Source organism: Alosa pseudoharengus, unplaced genomic scaffold, assembly GCF_046254945.1.
Source record: "Alosa pseudoharengus isolate Yale_2024_CS ecotype anadromous, Long Island Sound unplaced genomic scaffold, YU_APseudo_1.1 YU_APseudo_1.1_scf_21, whole genome shotgun sequence".
NCBI classification, from domain to species: Eukaryota; Metazoa; Chordata; class Actinopteri; order Clupeiformes; family Clupeidae; genus Alosa; species Alosa pseudoharengus.
Window position 1 is genome coordinate 21,777,078 of NW_027468674.1, and position 16,963 is coordinate 21,794,040.

The window sequence follows — 16,963 nt, forward strand, 5'->3', positions numbered from 1 at the left end:
TGATCTTAAATGCAGATGCTTATGGTTTTGTAAGAAAGGGGAGTTTATTAGTCCCTGAGATTGTAATCTCAAAACCTGAAGGTTTACCAGATCCCTGCTCGTGTGGCAAGTGTGCACACAAGAATGGGTGTCCCTGTCGGGTAGCTGGTATCCGTTGTTGCAAGTACTGCAAATGCATCACCATCCCCATACCTAGACTCTGTTGTGAAAGTTTTACCTTGCAACACAATAAACCTGTTGTTTTGTATTTTTCACTTTAACTTTTAGTTTCACTAAACTTAGTTTTTGCCCCCAGGCAACATTGTACCATTACGGAATGAAAATCAACATTTTACAGATATGAAGTTATAATAATACAAATTATCATAGGAAATCATCAAAATCACTGTTATGTACCAGTTAAAAACTCCATAAATCTCCCCAAACATTCTCCGGTACGGTATACACACACAACCACACACACATATCCATGAGTTTGGGGCTACAGGGTACAGGGTACACTGAAAAAAATGGAAATAGGGGGTCTTTGATTTGACACAAATTAATTTGATATATGCAACATGATTGTATTATATTCCGCTTGCAAACGTGTTTTAATTAAGTAGATTTCAAGAGATAATTTTGAATGCTGGATGTAGACATTTTTCTTGTGTTGTTCGAAAGTGAAAATTTCAAGTTCAGACATACTCCAGAGCAGCAGGTGGCTGTAATGTGTCATTAAAACAATACATAGTAGTAGAAGAAGAAGTGTTTGAAGCATGGTTTGACCGTTAAAGTTTGGATATCTATCATCAGTGACTGAAGTGGAAGAGAGAATGGCAAATCGAATTAGCCTACTGAAGGGTAAGTTTATCAACCTTATGATCATGTTATATTAGATAATAAATCTCCTAGCTGTTTTCTTACAGTATTACAGCGTTGCAAAGTTGACCCTTGATGTCTTTGTATTATTTTTTGGTCCGTTTCTTTTTACCAAGTTAACGTTAGCCTAACCAACCAGTTAGCTGCATCTGTTGGGCGGTTGGAAAAATACATAAATCATAGTAAAGCTAAATTGGGGTTGGTTTAGTACAGTCCATTAATTTGATCACGTTTGAAGCATAATAAGTTGTATGTGAGTGAAAAGCCTGTTAGCCTGTGTGCGCCAAGTGTGTTGCCAGCAAATGGCTGCCTAAAAGCAAGCTAGCATAGCCACGTGGACAAAAAGCCATTTGCAAAGTTACATTATAGCATCCAAAAACGTTTAGCCCTAGGAAGTTGTCTCCCCATATGATGAAAATATGAAATATAAATATTTTGATTTGTCTGTGCAGGCAAAAAACAGGCAGTACAGTGTACGCATACAACTTTTTTGTTACTGAGTCTAAGATGTAGTGATGTTACTGTTTGAAGTCACTGAAGTTTGATCTTTTATTTATTTATGAATTTACTGTTATAAAATTATACAATTTTATACAATAAAATTAATGTCTTATACACCAATAAATGGCTGTTATGCCAGATGTGTGGTGCAGTATGCGTATGTTTTGTCTGGCACTGTCGTATGTGTGATGGTATAAAACTAATTTTCTTCCTGCTAATCTTATTTCAGATCAACACGGAATTTCAAAAGAATCACAATTGTCCCACTTCAATCCAAGTTTCTGTCTCCAAGCAATGATTAAGCAAATTACTGATGTGAGTAATGCAGAGTTTTAATCATGCAAACCTTACAGAGGCTAATATTTTTGATCATGTTGATATTGATACTTCTTCACATATTGTTCTATTATTATTCTATTATTCATCACATCCTAAAATTTGTGATGATCTCGGGAAGAATAAAGTATCTATCTATCTATTGTATTCGTCTAACTTTTTGTTTCTTTTTATCATATGGTCGTTTACAACAGTGGCTGACTTAAATGAAACTTGGATTAACGTGCTAATCAATAATGTTTTTATTTCAGTGTGATATAGATGCTGGCCGAGTGTCTCCTGAAGGGACTCTGTATCTACACGGGGGAAGATCCTGAAAACTTTGTGCAGGAATATGTGGTATGTACATGAACATGTCTATTTTTCACATTCATTTCTCAATAGGACTTTGTTAGAGGGTCTCATTTTCTTACTGTTATGTGCATTTGTCTGCCTAATTCAGGGCATGGATGAAGTTGATGTCATTGAAGACAACTGTTGAGGTTTATGTCCTGAGAGAACATGAGTCAAGTGAACCAGAGGACATTGGGGTCGTACTCCAAGGAATAAAGTTTTGACAGATCTACATGGCCGTTATCTGTCACTATGATGTCGGAGTTGATAACCTCATGTACCTGCCCGTGCTTAGATACACCTTTGAGGCATTGCAAAAAATCTTCATGGAGCTGGATGAAGGCAAACTCCCAAGGTTGGTTAAAGAACAACCTGTTTCAGTGAATGACTTTCCATTTTTATTTTTTGAAAAAGAAATACTGTTTTTACTATGTTGAAACCTGAAAGGACTATCAATGGCTGAGTGACCACGGGTCATGGAATCTTTTTGTGGATGTTTTTTTATTATTATTAATTATTCATTATCTTTATTTTAGGAACTAGAAATGTCACCTTTTGGTCAGTCATCTTTGAATCTGGTCCATCAGTCTTCAGGCCTGATCTCTCACTTTCTTTCTCTTCTCTCCCTCTCTCTCTTCCCCCTTCTCTCTCCCTCTCTCCCCTTCTCTCTCTCTCCTCTTCCTCTCTCACTCCTCTATCTTTCTCCTCTCCCTGTGATGTTTGCTGCACTTTTTTCCATTTGTCAATTGCTGGATAAAAAACAATACTGTGTATTTCATGTTGCTTTCAATAAAAATTGACTACTAAACTGACTTGACTCTTTTCAGTAAAAAGATGTATAACATATGTCTGCAATTCTAGAAAAAAAAACAGTTAAAAGACACTGTTCTGGTACTATAGGGACATAAAACTTTAAGAGTTTATTTTTTTAGCATTAATAAATGAAGTTAGAAGTACCTTTTACAATCTATTACTATTGACATGATAAAATTACTTTAGCATTACACAATACATTGGTATTACATAAATATGAAGGTATTATCTTCATTCAACATGATTTTTTTATGTAATACGATGTGATTTCAATGTGTAGGTTTTACAAGAAACGATTAACTAGAACAAAAGTGTAAAAATTGTGTCAGCTGGACACATTCTGATTATGTGGGACCGATGTACACATTAAAATCATGTAAATTCAAAGAACTTTTTTTTTCAGTGTAGCAAGTCTGCAGCTTCACCGCAACATCAAAAAGCCATGGATGTTGGTATAATAGTCAGGGCACATACTCAACCATAGTGATGGCATTCTATAAAACTTCATAAAGCACACTCATGCACTTCACATATACAGGTGCTTCCCTACTTAGAATATTTGGTATGGCCATATGCAAGTCCGTTATGGTTCAATGTTGCCTCAGGGCAACATGCGTTTTTTTGTAATTTCCTATGACACCTACATTGATATGTTATGAAAAGTTGTTGATAATACACCGGTAAATTAATATATAATTGAATATTCCATAGAAAATGCTTGGGGTAATTTTTCACCTCATGTATGGAAAGTGTGGTACTGATACAAAAAATGCAATTACTCAAAAATATACCAATTAGATACAAATCCAAACGATAACAATTTAAACTGACCAAGATATTGCAAAAAAACAACCGCTGGGATCATTTTTGACCCCACTTATGCATCCCTTGTTTGTATACAATTCATTTTCCATTCAATACAGCACAAAACACAATTAAAAATATCAAACCAGAATTATAGCTGCACTTTACCGACATTGAGGATTAAAAACATTACACTCCGGATGACATCTCAATATCTTATCTGAAACCAATATCTGCTACCAGACGAAAGAACACATATCACTGACTAACTTGCTTCAGAAGACAGCTGGACGAAAGTCTCGACCAAAGAATCACTTGAAAGCTAACTTACAATAACAACATCTACAACAAACAACATTTCATACAGAAAAGCTGAAAAACGAGACCATGAGTTTGATCAAAAAAAAAACTGTTTACCTTTATTGAGGCAATGGGACAGGCCTATGTACTGTATGTACAGATCCATGTTGCCTGTCTAAAAAAGCGTATTACTGTCACAGGTGCTACTAGTGAAGGGAATCGTATAATTTTAGGAACGGTTCATATAGATTTTTGCAACTGGTGATTTTTTACTTGCTAGGACCCCACTGAATAGGCTACAAAACAACCTGTTTCCAAATTTTTCTTCATTTTCAGTGCCAAAATTCAAGATGGCGGACAATATGCAGAAAAATAATATAAAGGCTTAAAGTGGTCAACTTTTTGATAAATATACCCTAATAAGGTAGACAAGTGAGATACAGACTATTTTCAAAAGATGTATTGCTTCATTTGCCAAGATATTTGGAGAAAAGACAACAGCACTTCCCAAGCTCCACAACAGGCTCTGGTGCTGGTGGAAGTTTTGACAGAACAGGAGCCCATTACCCATCAATAATTTGCCTCCATCCCAGTGATAGTGAGTCAAGAATCTTTTAAGTTGAGATATAGTCCTCTGTCATCTAAAATAAAATGGTAATTATCTAACATATGGTCAGAGGCGTATCAAGCTTTTTAAAAGTGTGGGGGTTGTGGGATAGGAAAATGAAACAATCTGGCCAAATTATAAATAACTCCCTACAGGGACGTTGTAGTATTTTCTGAGAGTGGTGCGGTCTATATTGGTGTCCGGGAGTTTCTCCCCCGAAAATTTTTTGAAATTCTGATTGCTAAACACACATTTTAATGCAGTTTGGGAGGGACAGAAGAAGCAGCGCCCCTATGTGTGGCTCATGTGACATGTAGGCCTACATGATCTACCTGCTATCACTTCACTTTTTGACACTACCCTATATGGAGACATATCTGATATCTCATGTTATAAATCAAGAAATCATTTCAGAAATTATGTTTTGTTCATATGGGTTAGCAGGCTACAATAAATTGCCTAACAGACAGCAGCCTAATTTCGAGGTATCACTAATACCTATTAAATAAATGTAACAGGACAGGACAGAATAGTGACAGAACTGTAAGCTCAAATTCAAAAACGTTTGAAGTCTACCCAAATATATGCAAAGGTAATATAAACTAGATGTACCGCGTAGCGGTACAAAATATGACCGCCGCTCAGTCCTGCACATCCATTCCGCGAAAATAAATCATATTAATGAATTTGTCTCCATCTTCTACTCCATCCCCCACTCTTGAAACTTTTGTGTATGCTTGTTTGGAATGTGTGTTTGCACACATTCCGCACACAAAGTAGCCTACTGGCGCTGCAAAGGTGAATAGATTTGTTTCTGGGCCAAAAAATCTGTAACATTGTTATAAAACCTTTAAAATCTCTAAACAATCACAAGTAGGGCAGTTCATCATAGTCCATCCATTGCAACTGGACTGATGAAAGGTACACCTGTAGGCTACATTGTATTTGGGGAAAGCAGAAGGTAGCAGCATAATGTATTTATTTATTTATTATTAAACTAAAACAATCCCTGTCAGTTCCATGCAGTTTTCAACAGCTATCAAGAAGAGAGGTCATGTCATGCATTTTTGTGAATGTTTCTTCTTCTACATATGCATAGGTTTAGTCATCTAGTTCAAATTATATTCAGCTTTATTGTCAATGCACAAATTAAATACCAGTAGTCTAAAACAAAATGCCGTTTTACCCAGTGGTGCAAATAACTGACATGTCCAAAAGGGCCTTCATGAAATGCGTTGCGAGACTGTTCATACACATTTTAACGGGCAAAGTTGAAGAGCTACTCTCCGTTATTGTTTGTGCAAATAATATGCTGATTCATGTTCCCTTGCATTTTGCAACCATGAGGTCCATGGTTAAGCTCAATCTTTTGACGCAATCTTTTGATTTTCACCCAGCCTAGTCCATGGTAGGCGCCCGATAGAAATATTGTCTCTGGCTATATAACCTACTGAAATAGGTTAATGATGTAAAGTCAAGTGCGCTTCTATGGGACTGCTGTGTGCGCGCAGTTTTTATTGATGAGTCGGAGTGGCAAGTGCTGCGCATAGTTGCAGTGGAATGTGGCTGCCCAGGGCATTATAAAACTTCTCACTCTTAGACCTACTCATACACGGCGGTGAAATGCCGTATTTAGCTGTCTAAATTCGAATCATATGCTGGGGGAGAAATCGTCGGACATCCATGATTATTTTGTTATTCAGCACCCCTGGTCAAAAATATGTTCCTGCGAGCCTGGAAGTAGGCTATGATTTGAATGCAGACTGTCGTCAAATTGGGCAAATACAAAACGGGAGAAACAATATGGTTAATGCTCTCTCATGCTGTTTCATTCGTGCCGAAAAGGAGGGAGAATGAAACATTAAGCACGTTCCACTTTTGCATAAATAATTCCTGAACAGTTTTGGTCAGGGCTGATAATGCAACTGTATTTGACAAAGGACCGATATAGGCTATTTGCTAGTGACAAAATATGAGCTTTCAGTGTGATACGATCTCTTTGTAGATTACGTTTAATTAAAACGTGTTTCATCTGTTCTGGCTATCCCGCTATTTGGATCTTACTGTATCTCACAATGAACAAAATCTCAACACTAAATTAATGATGATCCGTAATTGTCATCAGATAGCCTAGTCATATAGGTAGACATAAGATGAAATAATTAATTCCATAATATTTTCCATCTTTGCAGAGGAAAAGTTTTGTGTAAAGGGAATTAAAGGCCTGTCTCATATAGACGCCTGTCTCTAATACTAGCCTGTGCAGTTTGGCGATTTGGGAAAATAAAAGCCCGGGCTATTATTTGGAGTTTTACGGTATTATTAATTTATAGCACAAAACCATAACCAGTATGCCTACCAGAACCTCGCATATTAGCGTCATTTGTGTGCGTCTATTTGGCAAGGCCACTAGCTGTCATGGTCCATGGATGCGTTGTTGCTAAAGGAAGGCAGGTGTCAAAAGTTAAAAAATAAATGGAGATGGGCGGCTGTTGGAAATGGGGGAGAACTAACAAGCCATGGTGTAAAGAAATTAAAGTGCCAGGGGCAGTGTTTGGCAAGTTACTTCAAAATCGTAATGTATTACTTATTACTGTCATTTCAAAGTAATTTGTTACATTATAATATTACTGTCTCTGAATTGTAAGGCATTACATTACTATTGTATTACTTTTAAGTTACTTTTACCAAAATATCTAGAAATATGGATTTGGAATTCTAAATGCAGTTTATTATGCTCAATGCAGCTCATTGCACTTCTAATGGAGGGCGATGTGGTATAACATAATGACTAAGCTAGGCTTAAGGCTAACAACAGTAGAATGCAATAGGCGCAGTGATGGCTCATGATGCAATACAAGGAACAATCATAGCCAGAATTTTGTTAAAAGCAGACAAAAGGTCGAAGTCTGGTCAATTGTGATAGAAATGCTGTAACTTTAGGCTTAGGCCTACTCATTAAAATCAACAGAGAGCCCACTACCTGTATATTGTAACCCAAAACTTGTCAAGATAGGCTACACAGTGCCGCTGCTGGCCATTTTGGTGCCCTAACTGGTGAAATACAGTATTAACCCAAGTATGTCATCATATGGTCAACTATAAAGATGTAGGCTAATCTGCCTGTTCCCAGGGATGGGTAGTATTTCTGAAACATGTAATATGTATTTCAAATACAAAATAGTATTTTGTCATTTGTATTTTATTGGGTTGAAGGAAATGGCTCTGTATTTTGTATCAAAATACTTTATTGGTGTGTATTTTTGTATTTTAGAAATACTGCAAAATACTATATGTGAAACACACTAAAAAAAGTAGATACTACACACAGGTGTAATGAATAATTGGTAATTAGGCAACAATGGTTTATTTTTATCGCAATCAGCTAATGTGAGAACAGCTGTGTTCAATGACACTAACAGCTTTTCAGTGACGGCTATTGTTGAAGCATCAGCTCTGGTCTGAAGCACTGGTGTGAAGTCGTACGCAAGTAAAGATGAGCAAGTTTACCTGTGCAAGTTCACATAAGGACACCGACAAAGGCAACCATGTCCTATTGTCTCCATGCCAATCTTTAACAGAAAAAATGTCAGATATCTCAATGAACCACAATGTCATCAATAGATGGTAAGGTGTTGAGTGTGTTTGAATTCCCTTCCTTGTAGCATCCATTTCTGCATTCTACAGTGGGGACAAGTGCTCCTCGTTTAATTAAATAACAATTCTATTTCCTTATTAGCTGCATACTTAAGGTTGGAGATATTAAGGCATATCAAGTTTCTCACGTACTGAAACTTCAAGATACATAGCCTTATGATTTTCTTATTCAGTTCTGCACTGGACTTGAATTACGACACGCTAACCATCGCAAAGTGTTCTGATGCTGGGAACAGGCAGGGATGGGCAAAAATACCCTCATTTTTAATGTATCAAAATAAACTACAAAATACAGTAACCATATTATGTATCAAAATAAAATACTGTATTTTTGTATTTAGAAAATACTCAAAATACTTTTTTCAAGGAAGTATGAAAGCACTGCAAAAAAAGCTTTTTAATATCCCAAACATTTAGCCTATTAAAACTATATAGTAAAAAACAATACAATTTGGCCCGTCATACCAAATAGTATACCGTATGCAAGTTCATGTAGTGTGATCAGAAGAATAATTCAAGAATTTACATTTACATTTAGTCATCTAGCTGATGCTTATCCAAAACGACTGACAGAGCTTTCAATTAACCACATTATAATCAATAGGCCAAAATCATAATTGTGTATCTGTGCCGAATTTCGTAATTCAAGTCCAGTGCAGAACTGAATAAGAAAATCATAAGGCTATGTATCTTGAAGTTCCAGTATGTGAGAAACTTGATATGCCTTAATATCTCCAACCTCAAGTATGCAGCTAATAAGGAAATAGAATTGTTATTTAATTAAACAAGGTGAACTTGTCCCCACTGTAGAATGCAGAAATGGATGCTACAAGGAAGGGAATTCAAACACACTCAACACCTTACCATCTATTGATGTCATTATGGTTCATTGAGATATCTTTTCTGTTAATGATTGGCATGGAGACAAATGGCGTTTTACAAACGGAAGTTCGGGAGGAGCGTGACGGAATTTGCCATGCCTCCTTCAATCAGTCAGGTTATTTATTTGCATTCTACCTGCCGAAATTACAGCATCGGTGTTACTCCGCTCGCAACCCACCACCTCCCCTTACGCCTCCCGTCTTCCATGTTTAAAGGATAAGGGGGTGTATGGCGGAATCCTGCCCGACTCCTGCCTGCGCAGTCGACTCCGGCACGATTCCGTGAAGCCCTTCAGGACCATGGCCAGAGACCTCGCCAAACATGCTTTTCTATTATGCTTTTATGTATTATGCTTTTGTCTTTATGCAAATTCAGGAATGTGAACTAGTGAATAGGACATGGTTGCCTTTGTCGGTGTCCTTATGTGAACTTGCACAGGTAAACTTGCTCATCTTTACTTGCGTACGACTTCACACCAGTGCTTCAGACCAGAGCTGATGCTTCAACAATAGCCGTCACTGAAAAGCTGTTAGTGTCTTTGAACACAGCTGTTCTCACATTAGCTGATTGCGATAAAAATAAACCATTGTTGCCTAATTACCAATTATTCATTACACCTGTGTGTAGTATCTACTTTTTTTAGTGTGTTTCACATATAGTATTTTGCAGTATTTCTAAAATACAAAAATACACACCAATAAAGTATTTTGATACAAAATACAGAGCCATTTCCTTCAACCCAATAAAATACAAATGACAAAATACTATTTTGTATTTGAAATACAAATACATATTACATGTTTCAGAAATACTACCCATCCCTGGGAACAGGCAGATTAGCCTACATCTTTATAGTTGACCATATGATGACATACTTGGGTTAATACTGTATTTCACCAGTTAGGGCACCAAAATGGCCAGCAGCGGCACTGTGTAGCCTATCTTGACAAGTTTTGGGTTACAATATACAGGTAGTGGGCTCTCTGTTGATTTTAATGAGTAGGCCTAAGCCTAAAGTTACAGCATTTCTATCACAATTGACCAGACTTCGACCTTTTGTCTACTTTTAACAAAATTCTGGCTATGATTGTTCCTTGTATTGCATCATGAGCCATCACTGCGCCTATTGCATTCTACTGTTGTTAGCCTTAAGCCTAGCTCAGTCATTATGTTATACCACATCGCCCTCCATTAGAAGTGCAATGAGCTGCATTGAGCATAATAAACTGCATTTATAATTCCAAATCCATATTTCTAGATATTTTGGTAAAAGTACCTTAAAAGTAATACAATAGTAGTGTAATGCCTTACAATTCAGAGACAGTAATATTATAATGTAACAAATTACTTTGACGATTTTGAAGTAACTTGCCCAACACTGCCTGTAGGTGGCATTAATTATATAGTAAGCGTACCCTGTAGCCTCGTTTTGGTTTAAACAATGGCCGCCGTGTGAATAAGGCGAATACTCCCTTTACTTTGCTGTTTGCATCTTTTTGTACATTAAAAACCAATAGGTCGCGACCGCAAAAGGGGTGCTATCTCTATAGGTAGATATGAAGAACGTATGACTTATGGCCTGAAAAAAGTTCAGTCAAACGATTTTTTTTTCACTTTAATCCTTGTGTATGTCGTTCACACATAGGCTACGTCCGTATAAGGTCAGTATTAGGTCCGCAGGTTAGCATCATATCTGAATCATCCGAAGGGCTAGGACCTCCGTTTGACAAACCTCCTACTCCGGAGGTTATATCTGAAAGCGCTTATAGCGTTAACCTTTACTGTTTTTTTCTTCTGACCTAGTCGGAGAACAGGGCCGAAGTTATCCGTAACTTCGGGGCTAACTCCCTAACACTCTATCTGAAAGTGGTTAGCAAATGAAAGAGGATTTTGGCTTTATCTGCGGATTTATTTTTGCATTATTTTTAATATGACTAGCCCCAGTCTTAACAGCACGTCTACTTTTTCCACACGCATCTCAGTTCTAACACACATAGGCTATCCCCTCTCGCTTTCTCTTTCTCCATCCCTGCGCACGGAGCTCTCTTAAAGGAGCCGCACCATTTTACAACAATTGCATCTACATTTTCATATTAGAATGTTTTGTGAAGTGTAAGCTTAAACTACCGTGATCAATTTAAGTTTCCGTGCCCCCCCTGGAAAGGTGTAATGCCCGTCCGTGATTTTGTGTCTGCCGCTGGGTCTGCATAAACTAACACAAGAGGGCTCTCACTCCCAAAATAAATTCAAGTTAAAGTAGAGATAAGCTAAAGTAAAGTAATGACACACGTCAATCCAGGCCCATGCAGAGACCTTTTGAGGGGCAGGGGCTCACATTCAAATAGGGCACATGGAACCATATTTGTTAACAATATATGTCATCTTTATTTTAAATACTGAATTACCCTTGTTCAAACAAAATGTTGAGAAGAGTTGAGCTTTGGAGAAGTACAATTTGTTTCGCCTTCATTCTAGGACAGTGTTTCTCAAAGTGTGGTCCGGGGACCACTGGTGGTCCGCAAGCTATCTCATGGCATGCTCTTGTGTTTAGATTGTGCTTCCGCTACATAGTGAGGCTAACTTAGCCTCAGAGGGGGGAATGTGGTGATTTTATTTGATCATATACACGTGTGTGTATGCTGATTGATTGCTGTTTGTGCAATGTCATGCAACATTTGCTGAAAATTATGAGACTAAGTCATAAGACTGGACTGTCTGGAAGTCATAATGTCAAGGCAGGTAAATGGGTCCAAAAAGAGGAAGTAAAATTAGGTGACAGTGACACACAGAGCCAAAAAACGAATACATGCCCTACCTAGCAACAAGTAATTACACAATAGAACCTGGCTAAGTGCATTCTGCTGATTTTATTTGATCATAAATACATGTGTGTGTATGCTGATTGATTCACCAGAAAATTGATGTAATACTGTCTGTGCAATGTGTGGTGACCTTATTTGATCATATACATGTGTGTGTATGCTGATTGATTTATGCAATACTGTTTGTGCAATGTCATGCAACATTTGCGGAAAATTATGAGACTAAGTCATAAGACTGGACTGTCTGGAAGTCATAAGATTGAAATGTCAAGGCAGGTAAATGGGTCCAAAAAAAGAGGAAGTAAAATTAAGTGACAGTGACACACAGAGCCAAAAAACGAATACATGCCCTACCTAGCAACAAGTAATTCACATAGAACCTGGCCAATACATATTTTTAATGTCTAAATGAGGGGGAGTTTCCACCAATATCCCAAGTTCGAAAAACGTTCTGATTGGCTAAAAGGGGCCTGGGTTCTTAGGAGAAAGAGACATCTCCCAGGCTCCTAGAAGCATAAAAGGCAGAGCGCAGGCACATTCAGATCAGATCTCATCGGGGAAGCAGCTGTTACCCATCGCTCTCTTGCCTGGGGGGGCATAGATTTGCGTGGGGACCGAAGGACGTGTCGACACCAATGTCAAATTACGACTGAAATGTCCCCACCAATATTCAGGTTGAAATGGGGAAAAAGCGCTTACATGCGCTACACAAAGAGTTAAATCATTTCTCACTTCAGTGCTGCGGATCATCTCGTACAGATCTTGTAATGTGCAGTAGCCAATAAGGGTAAATCGCGCTGATTTGAAGTTACCTATAATAACTACCAGTCAGCCGCAATCTCCTGCGCAGCGCTTCAGCTTCACTTCACTACAAGGCATATGAAGTGCGTCCAAATTCACCCATTCTTCTCTGTTGAACTCCTCGAGAAGTAGGTTACTCATCACACATGTGTCACATAAGAGCCTTTTCTCAGCTTTTAAACGGTGCTGGCTAGCCACTATTTGCTGTGATACACAGTTCGCAAGAAAAATAACTTCAAGAGATTTAATAATTATTCTCTGCGCCCATCTCCACATCCATTCGTCTCGGTGGAATATCGTAGGCCTACACACTCCTCACACAACACATGACAAACCATATATCAGAATAAACAGCAGACCTTACCGAACACAGAGGTGTAATGTATTCCCGTATAGTTAGCTGTTCCAGAGTAATCCGGTTTTGAAATAAATTGTAGCAAAATTCAACATTGTCTTTCGGCTTTAAGCATTTCTTAAAACTGAGCTGTGCTTACATCGCCTATATCTGTAAATATTAGAATCAGAGAATATATTAGTCTAGTTGACAGAAAGGTGAACCCGGAAATGTTGAGTACACCAAAGTTTTATGATAGAAATATATAGTATGGGTCCCCAGCATGCAGAAACTGCCGGATGCTAATTTGCATATGTTGGGCAATTTGTGTAATTAAGCTAATTAGCATACATTAGCATAATCGCCTATATTGATCATATTATAGGAGCTGCTTGGCCAAAATGGACAATGTTAGTATGTTTTTAGGGGTTACTGGAGATGCTGAGTCCATATCTGATATTTTCAAGACTCAAAATCACTATTTAAACATGGTTTGGTCACGTTCTTACTCTCATTAAGCTGATTTTGCTGAGTTTTTGGGGGCGATTAAGACAGATTTTTGGAGGATAAAAATGTTCAGTGTTCAGGAATAATTTCAAGTTATTTCTGAATTCCACAATAATTTTGGAAATAGCTATTCACTGGCCCTCTGCTGTGACTCACAATTAAGTAACAAAGGGAAGAACTAGCCTCTACTACTCCTCCTGTCCTCATCCGTTGTCCTGTCGCCATCTTCTCCAGACTCTTCATCCCTGTCCTTCTGTTCTTTTAGCTGTGTGTGTGTATATATATATATATATATATATATATATATAATATATATATATATATATATTGCAACATGTAACATCACTGCCTTTGCAGAAACAATAATTAGTACAGGCCAGGCCTGCAGCTGCACTTTCCAGATACATGTATACACAGTTTTAACCCAGCTTTGCAGTTACTGCTGATATCAGCAGGAGCAACATGACTTGAATCGAGGGTGGGCGAGTTCCTCTCCTTTCTTCATACCTGTCTTCTTACTCCATCCAAACGCGGTGATATCCACAGCCAGTAGATCAGGGCGGTCTGCTGCTTTCCAAAGCAGCACCTGTAGATGGGCACGTTTTCCATGGAGGAGTAAGTTGCGTTCTGTAGGAGACAGTGTCTTCAGTGCTGGAGGAGCCGGGAGTGGGAGGCCTCACCGCCAGGGTCAGGGGGCCCTGAAGCCCAAGCCTTTTAGTCCATCCCCAAAATGCACCAGTATACAGGAAATCACATCAAACAAATTAAGACATTTCTGAGGAAGGACCCCCAAACCCCCCTTCCACATGCGACAATTAGTGGGGGGCCCTTAATACATCTGGGCCCAGGGGCCCGAAAGTTCCTAATCCGTCCATGCTCACCGCTAGGTGGAGGCCCAAGCAAAAGGATCCGAAGAGAGCCCTTGTAAGGGGTACTAAGAAGCTTACAAAGGCCTTCAGTAGAAGCCACGGGAGGAGACCAGCTGTCGCCTGGGCCTGGCTACGGGAGGAGTGCTAGCCTGAAGAGGATCTCGATGCAGTGGACACGGCGGAGAAGGGCTTCACGCGACCGGGAGAGCGGCCTTGGAAGATGAGGTGGTGACGCCAACCTGGGCGCTGACTTCACCGTGAGAAGACCTTGAGCCCCTGGCCCCGCCAGGCAGCTTTAGGTCGGAGTTGGCGGTGGCCCTGTCTGCGGAGCAGAGCAGAGGTGGAGCGGCAAGGAGGTGGTGCCTTGAGGATGGACGGTTGGCGGAGCCGTTTGAGGCACGACGGTTGGGCAGCTCTGGCGGAAGGGCCCTCTGAAAAACGGAACTCTAAGCCTTTGGGTGCGTGTGGGAGGCACCATGCTGTGCGGGCGCCTGTTCTTGTTGGCCTGTTCGCCGGCGCTCTTTAGAAAAATAAGGGGAAAAAAAGTTTGTTGTGTAATATCCGATGGCACGAGCCAGAGAGAAGGTCTAGGCCTTGGCGCAACCGTGGCGGAGTGGAGCGGCCGGGAGCAGCGGAGGACCGCTATGCGACGAGGCAGCAGAGGAGGGACGCCAACGTCGGTAGCTGTAGCCTGATTGCGCAGCGTGGTCCGGCTACGATGGAGCTGGAGTCTGCTGCCTCGACTGGCGAGACGACGGAGCAGAGCGTTGGAGGTGCGGTGCCAGTTAGGGTGTTCAGTGGTGGGGAGTCTGTGCCAGTGGAGGCTAGGCCCCGCCAGGTGTTGGAGGAACATTGTGGTGGTGCACACTGCGAAAGTGCGACCTGAGGGTGTTCTCTGAAGGGAGCTGGGGACGAGCGGCGACAGGCCAGGTGACTGCCAGCATTACCCGCATTGGGCTGCTGGTGGTTGTGGTTCCCCTGGGTGAGTAGGGCTCTTGCGGAATGTGCACCCCACCTGCTGTGTGGCAGTGCCAGAGACTTTGCTGGACTGAATGTGCAGAGGACAGCAATGGCTTGTTGGGGGAGCTGTGTAACGTCAGCGTGCTGGACTGTGCTTGAGATTCCCACAATGTTTCTCGCTGGGGATTCTGGGAGAACTTTGGGGTTGTTATTATGTGTGCTTGTGCCTGTATGGTGCGGCTGCGTCCAACCCTATGTGTGTAAGGTGCGAGTGTTCTTGACTTCCCTGGCGTGTGCTATGTTCTGTGCCGATGTCCCTGCTCCCAACCTTTAATAAAGCTTTTGATTAGACAACGCTGTCTCATCAATCATTACACTATTAAATCTGCTTAGCATCATTAGCATGCTGCACATATTTGTTAAAGCTCTTGCATTCAAGTTCAGTGATCATCTCAATACCAATGTTTCCCAAAAGGGCTTGTCCCTACGAGAAGAGTATTACAAACACACATGAGGAAACAGTCCAATCAGTAGACTATGATAAGCTAGCCAACTATGCTTCTTTGTGTACAATATTTCCAGGCTTCAACCAGACAGCTGAATGTGGTAGAGTTGTAATAGAAATAGTAGGCCTAAGCTATAGGCTAATCTGCATAAAGTGTGCTGTCATAAATATCAGACATTCAGTATTCAACCTCCAAAAAAACCGAGGTTCGTATTAAACCGTGGGTCAACGGTCAAAAATTGTGATACGAATCGAATTGTTAGGTTGGTGTATCGTTACAGCCCTACTGTATATCGCTACAGCCCTATCCTCCAAAAATCTGTCTAAATTGGACCAAAAAACTCAAAATCAGCTTAATGAGAGTAAAAAAACGTGACCAAACCAAGTTAAAATAGTGATTTTAAATCTTGAAAATGTCAGATATGGACTCAGCATCTCCAGTAACCCCTAAAAACATACTATCATTGTCCATTTTGGCCAAGCAGCTCTTATAATATGATCAATATAGGCGATTATGCTAATTTATGCTAATTAGTTCAGTTACACAAATTGCCCAACATATGCAAATTAGCATCCGGCAGTTTCTGCATGCTGGGAACCCATACTATATATTTCCATCATAAAACTTTGGTGTACTCAACATTTCCCGGTCCACAATAGGGCTCCACAGGACTATATAGGCAGCTCACGGTTAAGAGTTTGTCAATGTAGCCTTAATGATTTCTTTTCACAAAATGCTAAGCATGCATGTATTTAAGTTTCTTAAAACTGAGCTGTGCTTAAATGGGTCAATGCATGATTTCATAACAGACCAAATAGAAAATAAATGTTAAATGTTAAATATAGCCTGCATATCTGTACATATTAAAATCAAATTATGTAGGCTACACAGTATAGTTAGATCAAGTTGGACAGTAACACATTTCAATCACGGATAGTAGTTGGACAGTAGCACATCATTTTAATCATTTTATATATCTATAGTGGCTGGTGAAAGAGTTGAGTGCCTTTTTTTTTTTTGGGGGGGGGGGGGGGGGGGGTTAGTGGGTAGTTTCCCCACCAAAGCTCAGA

The 16,963-nt window shown here is 39.8% G+C and overlaps 1 long non-coding RNA gene across 1 annotated transcript; it reads left to right on the forward strand.

The window, feature by feature from the left end:
- The first annotated feature begins 645 nt into the window (after nucleotides 1-645).
- Nucleotides 646-2,839, forward strand: LOC143138489 (uncharacterized). The gene is made up of 4 exons (XR_012990232.1): nucleotides 646-843; nucleotides 1,592-1,677; nucleotides 1,950-2,037; nucleotides 2,141-2,839. It is a non-coding gene; the product is annotated as an uncharacterized LOC143138489 (long non-coding RNA).
- The last annotated feature ends 14,124 nt before the right edge of the window (nucleotides 2,840-16,963 follow it).